The sequence below is a fragment of the Ambystoma mexicanum genome, chromosome 9 (assembly GCF_040938575.1).
Source record: "Ambystoma mexicanum isolate Mex_15411 chromosome 9, UKY_AmexF1_1, whole genome shotgun sequence".
Taxonomy (NCBI): Eukaryota; Metazoa; Chordata; class Amphibia; order Caudata; family Ambystomatidae; genus Ambystoma; species Ambystoma mexicanum.
In genome coordinates, this window is record NC_090931.1 from 298,146,477 (window position 1) to 298,159,957 (window position 13,481).

A 13,481-nucleotide genomic window follows, 5' to 3' on the forward strand; every position below is an offset into this window, starting at 1 on the left:
AATACAAATTTCCTTCTATTCTGTCCCCTAGCAGTTGTGAGAAATAATGAAAACCCCATCCTTCCCTTTTGCTCCAATAATGGGCTTTCCCTTTCTTTGCTGGTTTCCCATCTGGTGGTGATGGGCTTTACCCCAAATCCGATTTCCTCTCTCTATTACTGCTCCTTGCCATATAATGTGATTTCTGTACATTACATTTTAGACTAATTTTGTATTGAATTCCATGACCTTCATCCATTTTAAAATGTACTAGAATTATTTTCTTCTTCTTTTTCTGTGTGTGAAAAGTTTTTGTAAACTAACATATTATAAATACATTTTAAAAATCCCATCTCACCTCAGCCACTGTCCTTGTCACTGTATGCACTCACCCTCGCCTTACAAGCATCTCATTACAGGACTCCATAGGACAGCTTATCGTGTCATGCTCCCAATTTTTTAAACCTGTGACAAACCCACAGTCACAGATTTGTCTCCCAATTGGGTGCGGCGGGTGACATGTTTTTCCAGCATTTAAAGACTGTTGTAGCAGCAGGGCTCTGTAGGAGTCACCCCAACTACCAGCAGAGAGACACTCAGGCCCATCAAAAACTCCCCACTGCGAGAACCGAAGATTCAGCCATGGTGCAAAGTTTACTGTCTTTATTATCTAACACAATGACAGGGATCACACTAGAAAAACATGAGTTCTCCATGGTTCTCGTCTTCTGAGTGTGTGTCACATGGTTTTATCCAGGTGTGACATCACAAAACCAAGCTCCGTCCCCCAAACCTGTCAGGCATTCACATTGGTCAGTTTAGATGAACTGGGTATATGTTCTATCAGGGTTATTTCTACCATTGGATAGCCATATCTGGTGGCTCCTCCTGGGACAACCACTGCATGTTTCAATCTACAATGTGGCAGGGTCGCAGGGAGACCATTGGCCACTGCAACATATGATATCTTCTCGTGAAAGGTGACTCTGGATTGGGCGGAATGGATCCTCCCAGACATGGGACCCTGGATGGTTACCATGCTGAGTGTACCTTCTCAAGGCAATGAGAGTGAACATGGAGGGTATGTGTGTTCCCTAATGTTGCCACCTCTGATCACCTAAGCCTGGGAAAGTGCATTCAGTTGGCAGTTTGTGTGCAACACTTGTATCTTGCCACCTCTGATATGATGGGAACAGCTTCTCTCCATCCACCTCAATTGAATGACCAGTGTCTTGTTCTTCTAGGCTACATGTGGTGAGACCACGAAATGGAGCTCTCTTGCCTGTAATTATGAGGATATTATTCTGAATTTCTCACAGGTGGCTTATCGCCTTGGTAACTAGGAACTTTCCATCTCCACTCGTCCTTGGCTAGGTGCATCATTTCTGCTTGCCTCTGGCTGCAGCGATCATGTCAGCCCTTCCATGTACTCGAAGCTTGTCTCCTCTTCCTCATTCATTTCAGTAAGCCTATAGATTCCATATTTGTCCTTATGGCCTTTCAAATTTTTGTCAGTCAAGTATATGCAATTTTGGTATATGTATACTTTGGCGTCTTGCGGTTCAGCTTTGGTGAAGAATGTGACTATATATAGAGATATGTATGTGTGTCTGCCATCTACCTGTGTGAGTCATAAGCATGTGTTTTGTGTCTATATGCTATAAGCTAATGCATGTTCGTGTAGCTTTGTGAATAGATGGCTATGTACTTCACGTCTAAGTGCGGCTATGTTGTGTTGTCAGTGATGACATCATTGATTTCTTGCTTTGCGGTCAGTTGACTTGTTCGATCGATGGCATCTCCATCTCCTTCAGACCATCGACTCGGTATGGTCTGAATGGCTGTCTGAGAGTGTAATGGTTCTCACATCTGTGATAGATCGATGATGGCATTGAAGGGCATAAGAGTGAGGTGCATCTGTCATGTCTCAGTCTTCGGGCTGATAGTCATGTGGGTTTCATGCGAGACATACTTGGACCTCCATCTTCAAGACTATCACTATGTGTTTGTATCAGTAGGACAAAGTAACAGTAATCAGATTGTTGAAGGTGAAATTGCCAAACAAAAAATAGGGGGGCGATGGACAAAGAAAGAGGTGGTGTCACTAACATTTTAACAAAAACAATAAAATTGCACCATTGCAAAACAACGGGAGTCTGGCTATTTATGGAACACAAGACACTTTGGAATGCAAGAAATACCTTTACATTCTTTAGAGTCCCCAACTGATTGGCTTTGTTAGAAATGAAATGGAAATAAATTTCACCTGTGTGAAATCTGGAGGACGTGACGCTGATCTCAACATTTCCCGATGAAGCTTACCATCTGTCATTGGGACATTCCGGTTCTGACCCATTGGATGGCCAGACATTATCTGACGCTGCCTATTTCATAGGTCTGAGTGGGGAACATTTTGAGAAATGTCTACATTTCACGTGTGAAGCATGAAATATCAGTTAGCGCCTCGCTCCCCCATTTTCACTCAATACCTGTGACTTCAATTTTTACCATGGTCTTATGGCCACTGGTGGCAAATTTGAGAGAATAGGGTATCCTATTGACAATTTATCTATGCGACATATTGATATTGCCGAGAAGCCTGTGAAGGTATTGACACTTTGGAAAATAAAGTTCCAATTGCAGGGCAATGTGGACTTTGTATTACACTCAGGAAAATCTTCAATGATTCCAATTAGCATTTCTGGAGTTTGTCATAAATAAGGACAATCTAACCTTCAGTGGCCTGAGGAAAGGTTGACATTGATCCACTTGGAAATCAAATCTCTGCATCAGAAATACATCATTCCTTCCAAGGGGCTTCGCCAGAACAATAGGGCTGGTGTGTATGGCTTAAATAGGAAACAATTTGTGCATAAAGATATTTGTAAATGCTGCATCTTCCTGCAATGAGATCACAGCAGTGAAATATGGAAGACGTATCCATGGGTATGACCTGACAATATGGGAAATACAACATTGTCTTCGGGTGGGAGGTAAGTGTCTGGTGAAGTGAGGATGATTTAGAGAGGAGATGGTTAGTAGGTTTAGGGTAGTGGAGTTGTGGATAGTCCCTGGTACAGAGTAGTTATGGGATTTGTAACTTCTTCTCTTATCTTCCTTTGTGGGACTTACCTTTCCGTGGGTGTAGGGGTGTGTTGCAGGACTTCATGTTGTAGAGTTGTGTTTATTCATGGTGTGGAGGATAGTTCTCGAAAAGAACTCGTAAAATGGTGGTTTTTGTTTCGAGGGTGTAACTTTTGTCACATGGGGTGATTGGGCTTGATTGGGCTTGATTTGGGTATGAAATGTGACTTATTGGGTTCTCCTGGTCCACTAAGACTTGTGCTCTTGGGTTATGAAAGGTCATTGCGGAATGGCTTGGGTGTCGTATGAAAAAGGCCTGATGTGTTTTTCTTGATACATTGGGGTTGGAAGTTTTATGTATTAGGTTATCCATTTCTTCTCCATCCACCCACGTTCTATCTTTTTTATGCTGCCTTTGTGTGAGTGTCTAGGACATTGCATGGAATCAATGTGGTGTGTTTCGGAATTGGTAGCATGCCCCAGGTTGTCTATACATCACTTAGTCACAGTCACACACTATACTGTGGGTCCACATTATCCCTAGAACGCTATATTAGAACACCTTGCAGCACTTGACAGATTTTCATCTCAAGAAATGTTTTTTGTACAGAATGTATCTCTGGATGTGAAAGGGAAATCATACTTGAAACAGTGGCTTAAATATATGGCAATCTGGAATAGGTGGAAGATGTTTTAAAAGCTACAATGAGTTTTGTTCTACAGTTGGATGCAATCCGATCCCTGGAAATTCCCTGATGAAATGGGGAAAGTGACTAAAGGTGATTTCTCAGCATAAATATTTATAGCCAGTTCTACTGTGGTCAGAGGTTCAGGCATAACGAGCAAAAATCCCTGCAATACTCATAATTGACAATGTGTCAATGGTTCAATGCATCAACTATGTAGAGTTCCCAACCCCAAACCAATGCAAACTACAAAAACTATGTTCACGGATATATGAAAGTATGACTTTTTCCTGGTATACCATTTACTTGTAATATCCAATAAACTCAAGGGTTCCGATCCAAACAATCTCCACGATGCAACCGATTGGAAACTGAGCATATATTTTGCAGACCATTATTCCTCAAGGAGGCCACTTGAAATACACAGTCTTCAAACAAAATTGCAGACTTAGCTTTTAATTTTTTTGATTTGGAGACAAGATCAAAATGCATTGGCTTCAGATGGATTGGCCAGAGTGTAGACCTATGCATTCCCTCCATTTTCGATGATTCTGATGCTTTTGCGTCAGAAAGTAAAAAATCAGGATTTTCTCATTTTGATTGGACAGGGCAGTCATGGTGTCCAGCTATTCTGTATATGAGGGAGTAGAGTCTGATTCTTCTCACTGCGTTTTCAGATTGTGGTTCTTGGCCCCGAGGGGACCAGACATGCTACAATTGTAGTGAGGCCAGCAGTCATGTTGGCCTGGGGGATTCTTGGGTATTTGACAAGTCCAGTGCATCTTGAAATTGGCTGATGACCACACAAGGGACTCATGGGTCTCATGGATAATGCAAGGTATGCATGAATCCTGTAGTTTCATAGGTCTATTTAGCAACGTTTGGATCCCTGAGCTGCTTGTATGATAAAGCTGCCACATTTTTTACTGCATTTTTCAGAAGGGCTTGCTATATATCCATCAACTCAGGTCAGGAACAGCTGTGTTGGTTAAGAATGTACCTGTAGACCAGCATCCTTAAGTGAGTAGTTTGTTAGGGAGTTTTAGGCAAATAAACATACCAAGCCAAATTATTTGAACGTTTTGGATGTTGATGTTGTGTTGCATCTCTTTTTCCCTGTCCACAGAGTGAAAGTCTTTTGCTCAGATAATTGTCCATGAAATTAGCATATTTATAAGGCTTATCCTCTTAAAAGTGCATGTTAAGTCTTTCAAATGATTTTATTTCTCTGAAAGTTTGCACGACATATTGAGTTAGAAAATGTAATCAATTACCTTCACCCACATTGTTTTTTATTTACATCCAATAGAAGATGCACAACAAAAGTGGCACAAATGTTTTAAATGATGCACACAATACCAATCTCTGATCTTAACATGAAGTTCTTACGGTTAGGAAAATTCATGTCTTTATTAATAATACAATACAAAGTATTATCCCTTTTGATAACCTACCTGTGTTTTATGGTTCTTGAAGTCTTCATAGGATTAAATTGGGTTGACATTCTTCTACCAGATTTTCTCATTTCTATCCTAAGCTTCAGTACATAGGAATTCAGCAGGAAGTCAGAACATTATTAGAGGCATGGTGTGCTGAACGGGATCAGGGTTTGCTCTTATTATTAATATTGATCATGAATATCATCATTCGGTTACAGTTCTTGAGGTTTTAAAAGAAATATTTTGTGAAGATGCGTCTTCCGCATTGCTGCTGCATTAGGGCACAATAGGGAACGGGAACAGAATTGTGACCAAGAGGAGCCTTGGTTATGGTTTGTAACCAGGAGGAATCCTTGTCACGGAGGGAGCTAATATAGCAGGACCCTACACACGGGAAAGGAACATGAATGATTGGGCACATCCTATTTATTTCTTAGGAAAATGATGTCAAAATTATTAGTGCTTAGCACATACCATGGGAGGCAGAAGAATCTGTACTGCTTTATGCATATGTAGCGAAGATGTACAGGTCACGCATGGATCCCGCCCCCTCACTTCTGTCATATTGGAAGAGCAATAAAAAAGCACTTTGCGTGACACCTGGTATCGTCCCAATACCGCATCGAAGATATGAAAGATGCTATGCACTCAAACAACCGTACCGAATGTACCCTCGAACTGAAGTGTTAGAAGGAAGTCTGAAGACACCACCAGACGTAAAAGGGTTATAAGTGAAGTCTTCAGGTGTAAAGTGACGTCATAAAGAGAAGTCACAGTGGGCCTCATTACAAATACCGGGTACCGGGTACCGGGTCCAGGTTCCTTGAATGGGGAAATGCCAAGCCATTCCGACCTTGGAGGGCCCCGTATTTCCCCATTCAAGGAACCCAGACCGGGTACATCCCCATTCCCATTTGAGCCTCCATAGGGCTCAATGGGAATGGGGAGGATGCTAACAATGGGCCCGTTAATGACGGGCCCGTTGTTAGTATCCTGGTCTGCTCGCGGGACCTGCTAAGGACATCTGCTTTTACCAGGCGTCTTTAACGGTACCTGTAATCAGACCTCAAAATGAGGCGGTAGGGGGTTTATGGCGCCAGCAGCTCTACCAGCACCATTAACCCCCTACCGCCTGGGTCGTAATGAGGCCCAATGACTTACTGAAACGATAAACTTAAAGAATCAAGATGTAACTGAAGTAACAAAGTAAATGAACATGAAAATGTGAAGAAATCAAATATACTGATAAATGAGGAAGAAGAGATGCAGTAAATGTATATAAGCAGAAACACATAGTAGATGAGAAATATAGAAGCTTGCTACATTACAAAATATAACGCTGATAAAGCAGCAATGATGAGATGATGGACGTCAGTTTTGTGTAATAATAAGCTGAAAACCCCAAAGAGAGAGAGTGAGACAGAAGAGCTGACAGGCACTGGAATTAAGAGTCATGCAAGAACAAAGAATTGTTGTTTGGCCAAGGATGCCACAATAAGAAGCAACTGCAAAGTACAAAGGGAGTCGAAGAGGATAAGCCATGTACTTAGGACATTTCTCTTAGATTAAGTAAAGTAAATTATTGAACAATTAAAAGTGAAGAAAGTATATGCAAAACAGAGCAACCAAATCTTTAGAGGCCAAGAAGAGTAATAGCTCCCAGTATAAGTGAATCAAATAGCACTAAATAGGAGGACAAAATGGGTAAACATCAAAAAACAAGACCTATTCATAACACTCCAGGCAGAGATAGCAATGTACCATCACTCTCTTAAAAGTTCAAGAGAAGAGAACAGTCAGCAAAGCCAACTACAAAGAAGAGGCCTTCGCTGATGAGAGATAGTAAGGCTCATTGGCCAAGTTGGCAGTTGTCTGACGTTGTTCCCCACACATGGGTTTTGTTTTGCTTACATGCTCTAACAAGCCGAATGTCCAAGGTTGGAAGAGGATGTCAACTAATTAGGATGACCTATGCAATGCTGAACCATACATTGTTGCAGAAGCCAAACCACTGCTGTTATTCTATTATTATCTGTATTATACGTAGTTAGAGGTTGTTTTAGGCATGCCTATCAGATAAAGGGCAGCCAATGATGGTATTAACACCGACATAAGCTAGGTATATATGTTCCCTTTACCAATCCCTCCACCTGATAGGTTTTTAGTATTTGCCACGTAAGATAATGTCATAGCTCACACATATTGAGTTATAAAGCCTTTGTGTAATGGAAATGTAATTGAGAGTGAGTAAACTGCGACTTGTTGTGAGTCTGTCTGGGTATTTGGGCCCGTAAGTAGTTGTTAATGGTAATCCCGTCCAGCACTTGATACTCTCCAGGTATTACTGCACATTTTGGTAGCAGAGGATGGTTCAAGATCCAGACCCTTGAATTCTTGATGTCTTCCACCATCAGCCGGAAGACCACTGAGTTTCCTGTGGAGAGCGAGAGATAAATACATTTTTAACCAGAGATGGTTGGCAGGTGCCCCTTTGATGAAATTCCAGTCCAGTCCCTCCAACCGCCCCACGGATAGAAGGCGAAGTGGTCCATTGGGGAAGAGTCAGTACTAAAGGGCTCAAGTTGAACAAACGGATTTAAGTAGAACCATCAAAGTAGCAAATCAAAGCATAGGGCTCATATTACATGTGTATATAGTTGGTAACATAACAGGATTTCATTAGAGAAATACCTTGATTCCTAATCTCAAGGAGAATAGAAGGGCCGCATCAACTTTCAGAACAGAGTATTATTGTAGGGATTCCTGTGGCTTAAATCCAAATAAGGGTGCACAACACACTCAAAAATTGAGTAAAATAGAGATGAGATACTCTTGCTAGAGAAAGTAAGGAATACCATTGTAGAAAGAAGTGTGCACATTTTTGTTTGAGGTTGTGAAAATATTAGTGTAAAAAGTTGATGTGTTTTGTATTAGTTGTAATAATTTAGGTTGTAGGCCAACATTATAAAATACTAGTAATACATTTGTTTGATTATTAGATCCTAAAAGACAAGTGATATAGTGCCAATCAATCAATCAATTAATCAGAGGAGGACAGGAGTTGAACAAATAGAATAAAATAAGATTGTAAGATTATCAATAATAAAAACAGGATACTAAGAATCAGAAGAGCAATACACAAAGAAGTAAAAATAATATTATTGTGTAGGCTTGAAAATTCTTTGAAGAATTGTTTTGGGAAATGGGCGGTGATTGATGGTGCTTGCCTGAATTGATTGTTGTGGTGTAATTAATCAAAGAAATAACAGAATAAAAGAAACAGTAAGTATTGACAGTTGACTTGTCATAATGGGGGACACTTCCCTTGTAAAACCTGTTTTGCACAGGTTTTACACCTCTGCAAAACATAAACAAGATGCACACCTAAGATTAGGAAAAAACAGGTAAAAGGTACGGCTAACAACATTTTCCTTCTGTGGCATCAAGAAGGTTAGCTATCAAGAACAGCATTGCAATACATGACAACATACGTACATGCTGAACACTCAGCGAAGAGGTTACAGATAATGTTGGCTGTTTTAGAGCTATGGAAAATGTATCAGAGCAAGATAGAAGATCGGTCTGAGAAAGGAGTGGATATTTAATCAGCATAAAGAGGAGGATGTAACACCCTTGGCTCCTCTTTCTCCTCCTAAGAACGATAGTATAATTGAAGATAAACAAGGAATTTATCCTCTTAAGGCAGAAGCGGGGTACGTTAATATAATATACGTGCCCCCCGCTTATAGTACTGAGGATAACATGGAAGAGAGCAATATCAAGGAGCGGAAATATATGTTCACACGTGATGAGCATAAAGAGTGTAATGAAAGAAGGGAACAACAGATAGAGATAGAAGAAGAAGCTAAGAGACGAAAAGGAAAGAAAGACAGAGCTTTTGGAGTGACAATAGTACAGGACGAGTGGATAGGAGGGCTGATACTATGCAAATCAGATGCAAAGGGTATTGACGAAGTCAAAGAAAGAGAGGAACTGGAAAAGAAGGAAAAGGAATAAGAAATGATACATAAAGAGGAGAAGGAAAAAGAGAGGAAATGAAAGGTAGAACAAAGAAGTTATGAAGAACAGAAAAAAGAGAAAGAGAGAAGTGAAGAAGAAATGTGATGACATAGAAGCACAGAGATTGAAAGAACATATGTTACAAAGAAGGCGAGAGGAAGAAGAGAAAAGGGAGGTGAGAAGAAGAGAAGAAAAAATGAAAAGGAGTAGGTGACAAAGGGATGACAAAGTAGGCCCCCTTCCTTCACACACTTGTGAGGCAAAAAACCTTGACATCATCTTTGACTCCTCTCTTTCTTTCTCCTCACACATCACAGACCATGTGAAGAAGTCCAACAGTCAGCTCCACGTTTTCAGGGTCAACAGGAGGACCCTCTGCATTCCCTCCATGAACTTTGACATCTGTGGACCCAGGCACTGGAGACAGGATAGAGACAGAGGCTGGAAACGGATGTCCGAGCAGTTGGTTCAAAGCAATCTTTAATACAGATACACAAGACACCAGAAGCAGCAGCACCAAGCTCCCAAAATCATTGTGCTTTTATATGCATATTTCAATGACATCATATTTTCATGCAAATTCAGGATACATTCCCAATTGGCTCTCTTGACTAACATATGAGCCCCCCTATTCTGCAATTGGCTGGCTTGTTTGTCAATCACCAAGCCCACATGACTTAATTTTGGCAAGCATGGTTTGACTGACACATAATGTGATAGGCTTGCGTGGGACTCAGCTGGACCAGATTATAAACCCTTAGATGTATGCCAAGGAGCAGCCCCTATCAGATCCTCGAGACCTGCCAAATGCACTTGGCAGGCTATACCGTGCTTACTTGTTGCCAAGTAAGCAGCTGTTCCATCTAATTGGTAAATTTCCCATGCATTTTTCTGACCTTCTATCAATCATTAAGAAGTAGAAGGAGGACACTACATAATGTTTCTGTTCCTTGATCGATCTCAATTCACTTAAATTTGTTAGTGAAGTTTTAACCTGGGGCTACCAGTCATGTGAAGGTCCTATGGCATAAGGACCAAAAAATCATAAACAAAGAAAAATAGAGTGTGTCCACTCTATTAAGACTGGTGCTCTCAGTTTGCCCTAAAAGAAGGGACTGTATGCTTTTGCACTGTTAGTTCTGTATATGTAGAAATTCAAAATATACTGCATCGTTTTCTCAAAAGAATGTTTATTTCACATCTTCTGATGTTTCTTTGCTCTTCAATATTTTACTTCATAGTCAATGAGGACAGGCATAAAAATACTGGTTTGAATATTTGTACATTTTGCCAATGCATTTCAGTTGTTGAAACCTTCATCAGGTTGCTCAATTTCCCTTTAGCAGTGCACAGCGTTATCATGGCGACAATACTGCCTCCCGTGCTCGCACGGAGGTGGGACCCAGGGTGTACATGTTCACACGCGACGCCTTGGGTTCTCCATGGCAACGCATAAATACTGCTTGTTTCATTCGCACTCGCACCTCTGCAAACGCGTTTGACCGGCATGGAGCGTTTAGTTGCTGAGTAATGGTAAGCATTTATCTCATGTTTGAGGTTTCTGCAAATTGACAGAAAGACTGCATTCTGATGACTTTTTAGGTAACATTAACAGGAATACTTACTCAGATTGGATTCTTCCTTCACAAGTCTGAGAATCCTTTACCTCAATGTTTAACTGATGATTGCAATGCTGGTCACATTACATATTTTAGAAAATGGTTCCTTTACTATTTTTCTTTTTTCACAAGTACAACTTTACCGTTGGAACACTGTGACACAACTTGGGACTGGTATGTGTGTTTTCATGTGTTTCGTCTTGTAATCACTGTTGAATGATCTTTCTTACAATATGCTGATTTATTGATGTGACATAGTGAATTATTGGGCATAATTAAATCGTTGTACTACCCTGATGAAGGTTTCAACAACCGAAATGCATTGGCAAAATGTACAAATATTCGAACCAGTATTTTTATGCCTGTCCTCATTGAATATGAAGTAAAATATTCAGGAGCAAAGAAACATCAGAAGATGTGAAATAAACATTCTTCTGAGAAAATGAAACAGTATATTTTGAATTTCTACGTATATACAGAACTAACAGTGCAAAAGCGTACAGTCCCTTCTTTTAGGGTAAACTGAGAGCACCAGTCTTAATAGAGTGGACACACTCTATTTTTCTTTGTTTCTGCTATCAATCATTGTCTGCTTTTCCTGCCAGGAAATTCTAAATATACCAATTCTAGCCATGCTTCTCTACAGCGGACTGTTGCCAAAAAATATTCCATCGTCTACATGACTAAGGGCTTTTGACACCTGGTCCCAAAACCATTTTGTTTTCTGGCATCCATCTTAGAATCTATCCCCACCTGTTTAGCCTAGATACTCAACCACACTACCAAACAACAAACCAATCTACTTTTATACATAACTAATTTTCTGTCCAGTTTTCAGACTACATATTTACATATTCATGATGTGTGTTTATTACCCAAGACACCCTTTACTTCCTAGGTCATTCTAACCCCAAAAAATATATGTCGCCTTACATGCAAAAAAGGCACTATAATTCTGATTCTTGCAATACTGGAACCACTGATCAGCCTGGTATGTTACCTGTATTCAGTTTGAGGGGTGGAGGAGTCTAGGACCTGCTCTACAAGGGGCCTCCTCACCTTCCCCCAGAATCTCAATGTCTCCAGAACCCTGGTTCTCTCTAGGCTTGACTACTGCAACAGCCTCTTAATCAATCTACCTCTTTCTTCCCTTTGCCCCTTCAACTAACCCAGCATACGACTGCAAGACGTATCCTTGGCCTCAAGCCCAGGGGCTGCATCTCTCTGCCCTAAAATCTCTCCACTGGCTCCTGGTGACTGCAAGGATCAGATTCAAGACCCTCTGCATCATCTACTAGGCTGTCTGGGGCCGGGGGCCTCTGGGGCCTGGGACTAGCTTTCCCTTCCTAAATATCTCTCTGTCAGAGACCTCCCTGCCCCCTTTAACTTGAGCCAGATGTTCTTAAGTTCTGGGAACTTCTAAAGACATTCCATTTCTTGTCTTCCTTCCCTCTCCCCCTTCCGTGCTCATCTTTCCCTCTGCAGCTGGGACTGGGGCCTCGTCTCTTCACAGTCACATAGGGACCAGACCACCCCCTATCTGTCTCCGCATCATCCCTCACCAGGTATTGCTTTTGGGCCCCCTTCCCCTGACTAGTCCTAAACATGGTCCACCTTGTCCAATGCACACATCCTCCCTTCCCCCTCTCTCTGCCCTGGCACTTGCTGTCATGGCTCCCCACTTGTGCACTGCTCCCTCTACCCCCCCTGCACTTACCACCTTGCCTTGCACTTGCATGGTAGGATTGTTACTAGGCAAATATAACCATTTTTTGTTGATCTACTTTCCTCCTTTGTCCCCCTCACCCATCTTGTCTTGTGGCACCGGGAAACACCTGTGTATAGGCGCCATACAAATGTCCAATACGTTTTTATTTTTAAATAGATGTATAATACCATTTGATGCAAGAGAACGGTGGGAAGAAGTAAGAGTGTCACAAGATCCTCGTAGGGAGCTGCAGTGGATACTAAGAATACAGACATGGGAGGATGAGCATGAGGCAGAAGGTATAGGGAAAATAGTTGGTGATCTATATTGGCAAATGAGAGAGAAAGGTGGTTACAAGACCAGAGGGAGCATTGCAGGATCTCCACTAAAAGAAACAGGAGATGGATCAGATGACGTAATGATGGACAAGCGTAGAATGCTGCCCTTAAGCTGATTATATCCAGTTGGGGTATAATGTTGTCAGATGAAGAAAGGGAAGAAAACGTGAGATTGCAGAGGGAAGGTGCATGAGGTTTAATTTATTTTTACAGAAATAGACGTAGGAAGAAGGGTAAAGTAGTCAGATTTTGATGACCCAAAAGAAAAGAAAACACCAGAACCTACACCATATTCTGAATGACCACAAGCACAGTCGTGTAGTGCAGGGGATATATCCCCACGTTATGTAAATAGATTAAGGTCACTGCCAGGATGAAGATGAACAGGTGAAACTAGCTCCAACTGGAAAACAAGGAGCGTGGGTGGATATGATTGTGGAACAGGATTCACACAATTTCCATTATTAGAGAAAGAGGGAAGACGACCACAATAAATAACATGGACACAAATGGATAAAGAACATTTGCAATTGCAAATTACCTAGTTTGACTGCAGGTGCGGGAAAATTGGTACTGCCTGAGTCAGTGCAAAGGCAAATGAAGCAACA